The 13,676-nt window shown below is 41.9% G+C and overlaps 1 long non-coding RNA gene across 1 annotated transcript; it reads right to left on the reverse strand.

Annotated features, from left to right (window-relative positions):
* Positions 1-256: 256 nt before the first annotated feature.
* On the reverse strand, positions 257-13,659 carry LOC120862702. Its single transcript, XR_005720824.1, has 3 exons — positions 13,647-13,659; positions 5,557-5,562; positions 257-346 (listed from the first exon to the last, which is right to left on the reverse strand). It is a non-coding gene; the product is annotated as an uncharacterized LOC120862702 (long non-coding RNA).
* Between the last annotated feature and the right edge of the window lie 17 nt (positions 13,660-13,676).

A 13,676-nucleotide genomic window follows, 5' to 3' on the forward strand; every position in this document is an offset into this window, starting at 1 on the left:
TTAATTTTTGCCAAAGGCATAAAAAGAATTCAGTGAAGAGAAGATAATGTAACAAATGGAGCTGGAAAATTTGATATCCATATGTGAAAAAACAAACTTGGATCAAGACTCTTACCTTATTAAAAAAAATTTAACTAGTGGATCATAAATGTAAAATCTAAAAAAGATACTAAAGAGCTTCTCAAAAGACATTATTAAGGAAAAAAAAAGCCACAAACTGGAAGAAAAGGGCTTAGATCCAGAAAATAATGAATGATTCCAAAATGTAGTAATAAAACAAATGAGCCAATTTTAAAAAAGTGCAAAATATTTGAATGCTTTGCCAAAAAAATAAAAATGACAAACACTCAACATCATTAATCACTAGGGATACGCACTTTAAAACCATCATGAAATGCCACTACACACCCATTGGAATGACTTTAAAAAAAAATACCAATTGCTGGCAAAAAATGTGACATAAAAAACACTCACACACTGTTGGAAAATAGCCGGTAGTTTCTTAAAAAGTTAAACATATACCTATTCTATGTCTTGGCCATTCCACTTCTATGTGTTTACCCAAGAGAAGTGAAAGCATGTCCACAAAAAGACTTGTTTAGAAGTTTCTGGCAGCTTTATTTGTAATAGCGCCTAACAGGAACAACACAAATGTCTATATCAACAGGAGAGTGGATGAACAAAGTGGGGGCTACCTATACTATAGAATAGTACTCCACAATAAAAGGGAACAAACTATTGATGCATGCAACACGGCTGAGTCTCATTTACACTAAAGAGAAGTCAGGAGGAGGAAAGTATATACTATATGACTCCATTTATGTAGAATTTTAGAAAATGCAAATGAGCCTGTATTGGCAGATCAATTTTGCCTGGAGATGGAAAGAGGAAATGGGGGAGGGTTTCTCTGGTGGCTCAGATGGTAAAAATTCTGCCTATAATGCGGGAGACTTGGGTTTGATCCCTGGGTTGGGAAGATTCCCTGGAGGAGGGCATGGCAACCTACTCTAGTATTCTTGCCTGGAGAATCCCCATGGACAGAGGAGCCTGGCAGGCTACAGTCCATGGAGTTGCAAAGAGTTGGACACGACTGAGCGACTAAGCACAGCACAGTGAGGGGGAGGGGAGGTAAAATGATGACAGAGAGGCATGAGGACCTTTTGGGGGTGGTGAGTGAGTGAGTGAGTGAGTGAAGTCGCTCAGTCATGTCCAGCTGTGACCCCATGCACTGTAGCCTGCCAGGCTCCTCTGTCCATGAAATTTTCCAGGCAAGAATACTGGAGTGGGTTGCCATTTCCTTCTCCATTGGCAGATGTGGTTCTTTTGCTTGTTTTAACGTGTGATTCTGTCACTTGTAGGACCAGGCTGCCTTTCTTTCTTGCAAAATCTCCTTTTGTGATGCATTCTCTAAGAAACCTCCCATTTGGATTTCTTCAAAATGGAATTAGAACATAAAGGCGTAGGAGAAACTATAAATTTACCAACTCTCTTGACTTTGGGGGTTTCTGGCCCCTAATCTTTGACTGTACTATCTCTTGTGTGTATTATACTCAACAACATTTTTGTGTGTATATGATTTGTCCTGTCACTCCAAAGCATCTTAGTGAGTTACTGAAATGGTGTTTTCTTTATATAATTATATGTCATTGGCTTATGTACTGTTTTTATTAAATTACATTTTTCCAGTGCCAAGTATAACTGGCATAAACAAGTTTGGGGACAAACACGACTAACTCTTGGTAAGGACACAGCTTTGCAGGGGTAAACTGTATGGAGACCCTGCCTAAGAGCAGCTACCAGCTACTAACATCCGAGGTCATCCATCACAGTGTAGATTTACAAAATGAACGAGTCAGTGCACTTGCTAGATTGGCCACGGAAAGGTTGAGGACGATTTTCCTGCTCAAGCACCCATACTGTCTTTCATCAGCTGCAAATAGTAAGAGTGTCTGCCTAGGGGTAAGGGTATTATTATTAAGGTTTAAATGAAGTAATGTAAATAAAGTGCTTAATGCAATAAAATGCTTTAGCACATACCCTGGCGGGTAATAAGTGCTAAAAATGCACCTTATTTTGATCATGTATGTTATTTCAGAAAGCGTTTTTATAATAGTAGGGCAGGAAGGACCTTAGACATAGACTCAACCCATTTATTTTACAGACAAGGAAAGTGGCCCAACCACACACACGTTGGCAAGCATTTTGCCAAAAGTGGGAAATGCTAAGGATGCTTCACAGGAGGCTTCTTCCTAAGGGGCTCCTGAAGATATGGAGAGTTCTCTAATACCAGGGGAGGAATTGCACACCTTGTGTCAGACTCAGGAGCTTCTTTTGAGAGCAGGCTTACTTGTTCAGAAGGTGGATCATCTTCAATAGCTGTGAACATCTTTTGAAAAACATTTGCTGAATTCTGCCCTTGAAGTGTCAGTATTCCTCCCCACAGCCTAAAGCAGTAGGGTGTGTGCAGTGAGCTAAAACCAGCATCAGTGAGGCAGTAAGGAAAGAAGGGGGGTGAGAAGGTGATGGGACTAATAGATGACATCTGATTTAGTAAGGTGGGTTAGACATCTCGTGAAAGCCATGTTTGATTATGCCTATTTGGGTTTTTAGCTTCAAACTGAGACCTGTGCTTTCTTGGGCTGGGAAATGATCCACTTTTTCCCTACTTCATGGTGAAAACAGACAGGGGCCCGTCAGTTGTGCTACAGTGATTATATTTTTCATCTCAAGTATGCCCATGAAGGCTGGCATCCATTCTCCGGACTTGGTGCAATGAACAGCACTTGCAGATGATAACGCTTGGAGTGTGACAGTGACAGACCATGGTCGCCCTGTGCTGGCCAGGGTGATGTCCTATGCTGTTGGTATCTGCCTCTACTGGCCCGGTCCAGCTTGAGGCATCAAGGTTGCGATGCACCTGCTGAAACACTGCAGGATCAGTAACCCGTAACAGGCATCTGAACTCACTCAGCCACCAGGGACTCGGAGGCAGGAAACCTGGGTTTAAACTGTGCCTTCTTCACACTCAGGCCTATCACTTGACCTTTTGGGTCACGCTTTCTGTTACTGCAGGAAAACACAAGTACCAACTTTCTAATATTCTTAGAGTGAGGTTTAATGAGTTAATAGCTTCATGAATTTATAAACTCTTCCCTGAGAAACAGATGTAAGAGGTTATTAAAATGAACAAGTTAGTAATGACTCTGTTTCTACTTAAAAAAAAATTATCCCAGATGCTCTTGATTTCTGGTGTTAAACAGCTATGACTATCTCACTAAAATTCATCTTTCACATGTCATGCTTGACATGCTAAATGCTAGTCAATTCAGTGTTTATTGAGCACATATTATGTGCAGGGGTGGGAGCCAAAAGGAGTCATGATGTTCAGAAGACTGGTCACATTTGATAGCTGTGTGCAGCTTTTAAAAACTGCTGAATTCTACTTCTGAAGTGGTGGCATTCCATGAGAGGGGACAAGACTCCTCAAGGTACGTACACCTAAAATATTCTTGCTGAGAATTACTGTGTCATCTGTGATCTTCCCTGACACTGAAATGAAATTTTAAATATAGATCCTTCTTAAAATAATGAATTGAAATTCTAACAAAGCATTTGGCATATATGATTTGCGGTTTTTGATTAAGAAGAATTTTACTAGATTGAAAAAATTCTGAAGGAGAAGTTTCACTCCTGGCATGTCTCTCATTTACATTTCTGTCAGGTTTATTAATGCATATGTACCACATTGTGTGCAAGGCAGCAAGAGTTCTTTTTGAAGAATTGTGTTGAAATCGCCATCATTTTCCAGATGTCTTTTAATCTGTCATCTAGGTAGATGGGACGTAGGTTCTGGTTCTTACTCTTTTGAAATTGGGATTTTAACATTAAGTATTTATATGATGTTTAGTGTAAGAGGTATTAATGTTTTATTATAGCTTTTGGGGTGAAAAAATTAAAAAGGAGGTAACAGGCAAATTCTGTTTCTGTTGCTAAAAACCTTATAATTTCTCTTAAAGCGGGTGTGCATATTTGGGTTTGTATTAGTTGAAAGCTTTAAGAAAATATCTCTAGCAAATCACTGAAGCTGTGGAAGAAAGTGTATTCAAAATTGCTAAGTTCTAAAATTCAGAAGAAATGATTTTATCAAAGAAGAATGATGTTTAAAATAGTTCAGGAGAAGTTTTTTCTTTTAAAGCTGTCTCTATTTTGAGATTGGAGTGGGTACTTTGGCACTTTCAGTTTTCTTGGTGTGTCCTGTGCTCTGCTAAGTCACTTCAGTTGTGTCCGGCTCTTTGCGACCCTGTGGACTGTAGCCTGCCACTCCAGTATTCTCCAGGCAAGAATACTGGAGTGGGTTGCCATTCCCTTCTCCAAGGTATTTTTCTGATCCAGGGATTGAACCTGCATTTCTTAGGTCTCCTGTACTGGCAGGTGGATCTTTTACCTCTAGCATTACCTGGGTAAGCCCTTTCTTGGTTTAAATATAATTTAAGTTAACAAGATACTAATTATGAGTGTAAAGATTTCAAAATTTATAATTCAACCCCAAAGGAAGAAAATCAGAAAGGCCTTAAAGTAAACGGTCTGCTTTGGAGCTGTGCTCATTTTGAAAGTATACATTTCTGGACCAGATTTCTAATGTGGGCCAAGGAATTAAGCTTTCAAGGTACTGAGAGAAGTTTCTCCCAGCAGCTCACCTAATGGTTAAACTTGAATTTGTAGTAGCTGATAGTTGCTTTAGGTGCCCTCTTTGAACTGAATTGTAGGAATTAAATAAGCCATCTAAGAAATCTTAACGGGTCAACAGTTGAATGATTGGCTGGAAACATGTTTTCAAAACTACTTTGCACAGAACCTTGCAAAAAGAAGGGGGCTGGAATGGATGGAAAACATGATGATTGAGTCTTTATGGGTAAAACTATGAGCTCACATAAATATTTAATACCTTAAGTTATTGCCCACCTGGACTGTAGTCAAAAATAAAATCATAGTAAAATACCAGAAAGTTTAGCAGGGCCTTAAATGCAATTCTCACAGTAGTAGCTTAAGAAAGTTTGTGATGGGATGTGAAAGTCGCTCAGTCATGCCCAACCCTTTGTGACCCACAGGACTATACAGTCCATGGAATTCTCCAGGCCAGAATATTGGGGTGGGTAACCTTTCCCTTCTTCAGGGGATCTTCCCAACCAAGGGATCGAACCCAGATCTCCCACATTGCAGGCAGATTCTTTACCAGCTGAGCCACCAGGGGAGCCCAAGAATACTGGAGTGGGTAGCCTATCCCATCTCCAGTGGATCTTCCCGACCCAGGAATTGAACTGGGGTCTCCTGCATTGCAGATGGATTCTTTACCAACTGAGCTATCAGGGAAACCCTAAGAAAGTTTAGTTTGTGAATAATTAATTCTCCCTTCAATCTGGGTATCTTGCATCCAACATGATACTTCTTTTCCCAGTTCCTATTTGTGTTTACCTGGTCTCTTCCTGGAGAAGGAAGCTCACCTGTGCAGTTCATTGGATTATGCTTGGATGATGGCTGTGGACCGAGGCTGGGCACCAGGATCTCTCTGCAGGAAGGGTCCCCTGGGGTGTTCAGGTTCTGCTGCCCAGATGCAAAAGTGCGTGACCATATCACCCAGTTTTGGGTTTTTTACTTAATAGACTGTTTATTTACTAACTAACCTATTGTTTGTATGTATTGAGGAAGTAAGATTGGGTCATTAGGTGCTAAAAACATTTGAAACCATATTTTATTGATCATTGTCAGAAATGCACTATTAGCACATGTGGAGTTTATGAACACAGGGAAGGGATTGAATACTTTGAGAGTTTTCCTGGCATTATTTTCAGAAAGCCTGGCCAAGAGGACCGGCTTAGGGCATCTGCAAAGCAGCTATTTTGAGAACAAAATTCCAAACATATCATTTGTCAGTCAGCAACTCAAGAATCAAACCAAAACAGAACAATAAAGAATTCGTCATGACTTCTCCTTCTCAGCTTAGTGACAGTGGTGATGGAACACAGGGAAAGATGGAAAACCCTTGGAGGTGGACTCGGGAGTGAATCGTGGCTGAGTTCAGTGAGTGTGTTTCTCAGCTGTGGAATACAGACACAGCTTCGCCACCTTTCTGTTGTTGGTCTAGTGTAGATCATTCCTCCTCCTGTCCCTGGTGCCTCACCCACCGCCTGTTTAAGGGTGAGTCCTTAATTGTGTTCTATAAACTCTGCAGTTGCTGGCTTGCCCATGTCTCACTTAAGTGGAATACTGCCTGGATCCCAACTGTAGTTAAGTTTCAAGTTTGTTCAGAGCAAAATGAACTTCCTTGTAACTTTTTTCAGTGTAACCCTCCAAAACAGTCACTAACCTTGGCAGAAGATGAGGCCTCCTTAATGTCTGTACAAAGGTGGTTTTCAGGCCCGCCCTGGGTGCCATGCCCGTCTTGCTGGCCGTGAAGCCAGCTAGGCCTGCAGTGCTCAGTAGGTGGCGCTCGTACTCTCTCTGTGCCGCAGCCATCGAGGAGGGTGTGGGTTTGGGCCGCAGGAATGCAGATACATCGTCAACTCAAAGCGGCTTCCTTGGGTCGGCAGCAGCATAAACCCATTATCGGCGCAGTGGCAGCTACTGCTGAACTGTCCTTGCTTGCAGGCAGGTTCAGAGTAAAGGCCTTTGGAATCTGTGAGGTTGGGCACTGCAAGAAGCAAAACCGCTGACTGAAATAAGCAGGTTAGGAGTCTGTTATCTGGTTCCCTGCAGATGGGTCTGGGAGCAGCTTGAAGCCTGAGACCAGAGTCCACGAAGGCCCTTCTCTCCTGTAACTGTGGTCTGGAAAAATCTCATCAATGTGGCCAGCTCTCTAAAGCCCCATTTTGGAGCCAATTTAGTGAAAATCAAGAATATTTTGAACCAGTGACAGAATTATAATTTTTATACTTATGAGCTGGCTTCTCCTGGTCAGTCTTGATTTCCAGCATTCGATCTTATTACTGATGTAAGAGCAGTAGCCCTCAGTGCCTCCTTCTATTTGGGGTATAGAATATACAGTCACCATAATTACCACTTTCTGACAGCTGCTGCTGCTGCTAAGTCGCTTCAGTCGTGTCTGAGTCTGCGACCCCATAGATGGCAACCCACCAGGCTCTGCCGTCCCTGGGATTCTCCAGGCAGGAACACTGGAGTGGGTTGCCATTTCCTTCTCCAATGCGTGAAAGTGAAAAGTGAAAGTGAAGTCACTCAGTCCTGTCCGACTCTTCGAGACCCCATGGACTGCAGCCTTCTAGGCTCGTTCGTCCATGGGATTTTCCAGGAAAGAGTACTGGAGTGGGTTGCCATTGCCTTCTCCTTCTGACAGCTGAGTCTCAAGCAATGTTATGGACTGAATGTGTTCTTCGAAATTCTTGTGTTTAAATTGTAATCCCCAATGTGATGAGATCCCCTGGAGGAGGGCATGGCAACCCATTCCAATATTCTTGCCTGGAGAATTCCATGGACAGAGGAGCCTGGCAGGCTCATGGGGTGACAAAGAGTCGGACACCAGTGAGCGACTAATGTGATGGTATTAAGATGTGGGGCCGTTGAGAGGTGATTCAGTCATAAGGGTGGAACCCTCATGAATGGGATGAATGCCCTTGGAAAAGAGGTTCCAGAGAGGCTTCTCATCCCTCCAGCAGGTGAAGACACAGAAGATGGCCAGCTCTGAACCAGGAAGCAGGCTCTCACCAGACATTGAATCTGCCTGCACCTTGATTTTGGACTTTCCAGCTTCCAGAACTGGGAGAAATAAATTCACGTTGTTTTTAAGCCACTCGGTCTGTGATATTTTGGTATAGCAGTATGAAGACTAAGACAATCAACAACATGCCCCCTATTTCTAATTTAAACTTCAATTCTTATAAACAAAGTGATGGGAAACCGAAACCATGGGTCACTGAGATTTGGCTTTTGCTAGTCTCTGGTAGTTCAGCTGGTAAAGAATCTGCCTGCAATGCAGGAGATCCTGGTTCAATTCCTGGGTTGGGAAGATCTGCTGGAGAAGGACTAGGCTACCCACTCCAGTATTCTTGGGCTTCCCTGGTGGCTGGTAAAGAATCTGCCTGTCATGCGGGAGACCTGGGTTTGATCCCTGGGTTGGGAAGATCCCCTGGAAAAGGGAATGGCTACCCACTCCACTATTCTGGCCTGCAGAATTCCATGAACTGTATAGTCCATGGAGTTGCAAAGAGTCGGACATGATTGAGTGATTTTCACTTTAGTCTCTTTTAATAAACAATGCAAAGAAGTATAAGAAAACAATAGAGTGAGAAGGACTAAAGATCTCTTTGAGAAAATAGGAGATATCAAGGGAACATTTCAGGCAAGGATGGGCACAATAAACATCAGAAATGGTAAGGACCTAACAGAGGCAGAAGAGATTAAGAAGAGGTGGCAAGAATACACAGAAGAACTAGACAAGAAAGGTCTTAAAGACCTGGATAACCACAATAGTGTGGTTATTCACCTATAGCCAGACATCCTGGAGTGTGAAATGAAGTGGGCCTTAGGAAGCATTACTATGAACAAAGCTAGTGGAGGTGATGGAATTCCAGCTGAGCTATTTCAAATACTAAAAGATGATGCTGTGAAAGTGCTACACTCAATATGTCAGCAAATTTGGAAAACTCAGCAGTGGCCACAGGACTGGAAAAGATCAGTTTTCATTCCAGTCACAAAGAAGGGCAGTGCCAAAGAATGTTCAACTTCTGGACAATTGTGCTTATTTCACAGGCTTGTAAAGTAATGCTCAAGCCAGGCTTTGGCACTAGGTGAACCAAGAACTTCCAGATGTACAAACTGGGTTTAGAAAAGGCAAAGGAACCAGAGATCAAATGGCCAACTGATTCACTGGATCATAGGGAAAGCAAGGGAATTCCGGAAAAACATCTACTTCTGCTTCATTGACTATGCTAAAGCCTTTGACTGTGTGGATCATCACAAGAAATTGTGGAAAATTCTTAAAGAAATGGGGCTACTTAGACCACGTTACTTGTCTCTTGAGAAACCTGTATCTGGGTCAAGAAACAACAGTTAGAATCTTACATGGAACAAATGACTGGTTCAAAATTGGGAAAGAAGTATAAGGTTGTATATTTTCATCCTGTTTATTTAACTTCTATGCAGAATATATCATGTGAAATGCTGGGCTGGATGAATCCCAAGCTGGAATCAAGATTGGCAGGAGAAATATCAACAACTCACATAGGCAGAGGATACTACTATAATGGCACAAATTGAAGGGAAACTAAAGAGCCTCTTTAGTTCCTCTTTAGAAAGAGGAGAGTGAAAAAGCTGACTGAAAACAACATTCAAAAAACTAAGATCATGGCATCAGGTCTCAGCTCTTCTTGGCAAATAGAAGGGGGAAAAGTAGAAGCAGTGACAGATTTTCTTTTCTTGGGCTCCAAACTCACTGTAAACAGTGACTGCAGCCGTGTAATTAAAAGACACTTTCTTCTTGGAAGGAAAGCTATGATAAACCTAGAAAGTGTATTAAAAATAAATACACTGTTTGTCCACTTTGTGTTTGTACACTTTGTGGACAAACAGTTATATAGTCAAAGCTATGGTTTTTCCAGTGATCATGTATAGATGTGAGAGTTGCATCATAAAGAAGGCTGAGTGCTAAAGAATTGATGCTTGAACTGTGGTGCTGGAGAAGACTCTTGAGAGTCTCTTGGACAGCAAGGAGATCAAACCAGTCAATCCAGAGGAAATCAATCCTAAATATTCACGGGAAGGACCTGATGCTGAAGCTGAATCTCCAATACTTTGGCCACCTGATGCAAAGAACTGACTCATTGGAAAAGACCTTGATGCTGAGAAAGATTGAAGGCAAAATGAGAAGAGGGTGGCAGAGGATGAGATGGTTAGATAGCATCATTGACTCAGTGGACATGAGTTTGAGCACACTCCGGGAGATAGTGAAGGACAGGGAAGCCTGGCATGCTGCAGTCCATGGGGTTGCAGAGTCGGACATGACTTAGCCACTGAACAACAACAATCTCTTAGTTTATGGGATGAATATCTGCCATGTTAGCAAACCTTTGCCCACCTTGCAAAGAGAGGTATTAGCTGTGTCTTTTAAAAATCTGAATGCATACAAAGTAACTTCTCAGAGAGATGAGTCCACTTGTGGGGCATTTTCTTTGTGTCTGACAAATGCCTGGCAAATATGGGCCACCACTCCTCTAAAGGGCAGGCACTATTCATTTATCATGGCACTTTCCTGCTGGATCGGTTGTAGCCTCAGAGTCTTTGGCACATGGGAAAAAAAAAAACTTCTTTGTCTGGTTTCAACTATGGTAGATCTTTAGTATTTTCATTGTATTAGATAATAATAAAGATTAAAATGTTAGCTGAAACAACAAAGCAGATCCCCTCGACTTGGTTCTTTAAGGAAACAGAAACTCTAAGGAGAGCCATAGGGAATAATTTAATTTTAGAGCTCAAAAGAAATGGGATGCATTTCCAGAATCTCAGAATGAAACGGATGCTCAGAAGACGAGCTGGGTGGGAATTTTGCTTCTGGTAAGGGAGGAAGCACTCATTGCAGCTGTTCTTTGCTCCAAGAACAACTAGAAAATATGAAGAAAATACATAAAATGCCTTTGTGAAGGTCCTGGAATGCTACTCAGGCAGCAAAAACTTGAAGGGACAAGGTTCTTAAGAAAAGAAAAAAAAACAAACAAAAAAACAGAAATGAAGTGACATGGGACAAGGTCCTTAAGAAAAGGAAAAAAAAAAAAAAACAGAAATAAAGTGGCATTTGGACTGGTTTTCTCCCTCAAGGAACTTGCAAAAATCTGAACTGTGGCTGAGAGGCTGAGAAGCTCAGCAAAGGTTCCTATAGCTTTATGGGGCATCAAGAACAGAATTGGTGTTTAGAGTGTTGATGACCTAGGCTTCCCAGGTGGCACTAGTTGTAAAGAACCCGCTTGCCAATGCAGGAGACCTAAGAGATGTGGGTTCGATCCCTGGGTCAGGAAGATTCCCCTGGAGAAGGAAATGGCAGCCCACTCCAGTACTCTTGTCTGGAGAGTCCCATGAACAGAGGAGCCTGGCAGGCTACAGCCCAGGCTCTTTAAGTCACAAAGAGTCAGGCACGACCGAAGTGACTTAGCAAGCAATGATCTAGAGTCCTGACAAAAGCTCAGGCTGTGGGATGGGACTGTCTAATTACTATATCATAGGAAGTAGAAGATTCTTTAAAAAGTCAGAAGCCCAACCTCAAATCACTTCAATTTATGCTTGGGTAAGGCTATCTGCTCCAATTTAAGTGTCTGTTAAATTGCTAATATTTGACATTACCAATATTTAAATTTCTGTCAGTCTAATGAGCAAAAGTGATAGTATTTTTTGTTTGTTTGTTTTATACTTTTTGTTGGCCTGATGTATTTCAGTCATTTACATTTCTTCTGTGAATTCCCATCCTGTTCCATGCCAGCAGTGTAAAACTCTTCTGAGTTTACATTGCTTTGTAGGATTTCTGTTTGTTTTCTACATGTTAATGCTTTGTTGTAATTTAGTATGACTGACTTCTCCCAATCTGTGCTTGTCTTTTAATTTTATTTATGGTTAGTTGTTTTGTTCCCCTTAACTTTGGAAGATCATCAGTTAACTTGTATGACAGTCAGTTCATTTGTTATAAAGAAATCTCACTCTCCTTCCTTTGGCTATTGCTTTGAATTACTCCCAGATGGAACTGGAGGACTTCTGGATCAGTTTTCTAATAATGGACAAGGGAGCAGCCAGTTGGTCCAGCTATGACAGCACAGCTCATCAATACTAGGTATTTTTGGGAGATGAACTGTATTACAGCCAAAAAGCTCTCTGTGCAAAGGATGAGTCATGGGCCTGACTGGTGGACTGGTAGCATCTGCAATCAACTCTGGTTCCCTTCTGACTCAATGATTAAGGCAGAAACAGATTGGGGGACTATCTACTTGGCTTTAAGTTCAGAGAAACATTCTTGATATTCAGGGGGTTGGTTTCAGCTGGATACTGGTTTAGCAGAGATAAAGAAGAGTATAATGCTGCCTCCAAGGATCCTGCCTTTAGAGACGGAGGCCATGTGAGAAACTTATTTTACATACAGAAAGACCAGGCCTTTTTGCTGCCATTGCTTATGTTCCTTGCTCACAAGGTCTCATAAGGCCTGTGTAAATTTCCCCAGATATACCCGTAGCCTTGCTTGATGATGGAGTCATGAGTCAGTGGTGGCCGGCACCTTGGGCTGGTGGTGTGTGCAGGTATTTCATGAATAGCAGCCACATTTGTGGCTTACACACCTGCCTGTTTATTCAGAGGCAGATTGTCAGCCAAAAAAGAATGAGCCTTGTGACACTGCAAGCAAAAAAATAAAGGATTAGCTGTGTAAACGGAAGTCTGCAACAAGACATGATCCTATGAAAACAAGCTAGCCACATGCCTAAAAGCACACGTATAGCATTTCAGCTTTTCAGTCCCAGACATCATGCACATGCCATAAACCCGGACACAACTACACACACTTATGTAGGCTCACGTCAACTTACTGTGCAGTGGTATAGTTACATTCAGCTATAAGCATTCACATAGAGATACATTATAGCACACACTTGCACAAAACTGCACACATAAACTGGTACATATAACACAAAAACCTTGTAAATGCCCTCACACACAAGTATGCACTCAGACACATATATATTCACATTTATGTACATATACATATATATGCATATACATTCACACACACAAATAACCACAAACATGTTTCATATAATCTTCCTGCTCTACCAGGAACACACACTTTCCCACCTGGAGATCTGGGTGGCATTTGTAATGAAAATGCCCCTAGAGGTTTCCTTCCTGCTGTTTGGCTGCTGAAATTTGTGGGACAAGTAGTGGGAGGGATGCTTAAGTCTGAGTTAGATGACCAGGTGCTCTGATTGGGAGCAGATAGAGTTAAGGTGTGGGTGGTCCTGAAATCCTTGGTTCAGCCTTGTAGCCACTGCCATTCCAGTGGCCACTATGGAACCTCACACATAGAAGGACTTCAATATTTGTTGAGAAAAATCAACAAACCCCTTAACGCTTTGTCTTTTAAAATTAAAAACAATTTATTAGAGTAATTTCATGTCTCTTTCCCCTTGCCTAACTTCAAATAGACGTGCCCAAGGTGATGTGCAGATCTCTTAGACTAAAACCTCCCTGTAGAGCATAAAACACACGTAACTTCTGAAGTCTTTTTAATCAGAGATGCCAAAACCCTCAGAGATCATCATCTGCTGCTGCTGCTAAGTCGCTTCAGTCGTGTCCGACTGTGTGCGACCCCATAGATGGCAGCCCAACAGGCTCCCCCGTCCCTGGGATTCTCCAGACAAGAGCACTGGAGTGGGGTGCCATTTCCTTCTCCAATGCATGAAAGTGAAAAGTGAAAGTGAAGTCGCTCAGTCGTGTTCGACGCTACTTCAAATACAACTAAGGAGACAGCAACAAAAAATCTAATCGTAAAGTACATTAATATCATGGATAAATCCAAGGTAATCATTTTATAGTTGAGTGAATTCAGGCCCCGCAATGTCAGGTGGTTTCTCCAAAGTCACACAGCAAGTGGGCAGCAAAACAGGAACAAGAGACTCAACAGCCTGATTCCTGGATTA

Source organism: Oryx dammah, unplaced genomic scaffold, assembly GCF_014754425.2.
Source record: "Oryx dammah isolate SB20612 unplaced genomic scaffold, SCBI_Odam_1.1 HiC_scaffold_4, whole genome shotgun sequence".
Classification (NCBI taxonomy): Eukaryota; Metazoa; Chordata; class Mammalia; order Artiodactyla; family Bovidae; genus Oryx; species Oryx dammah.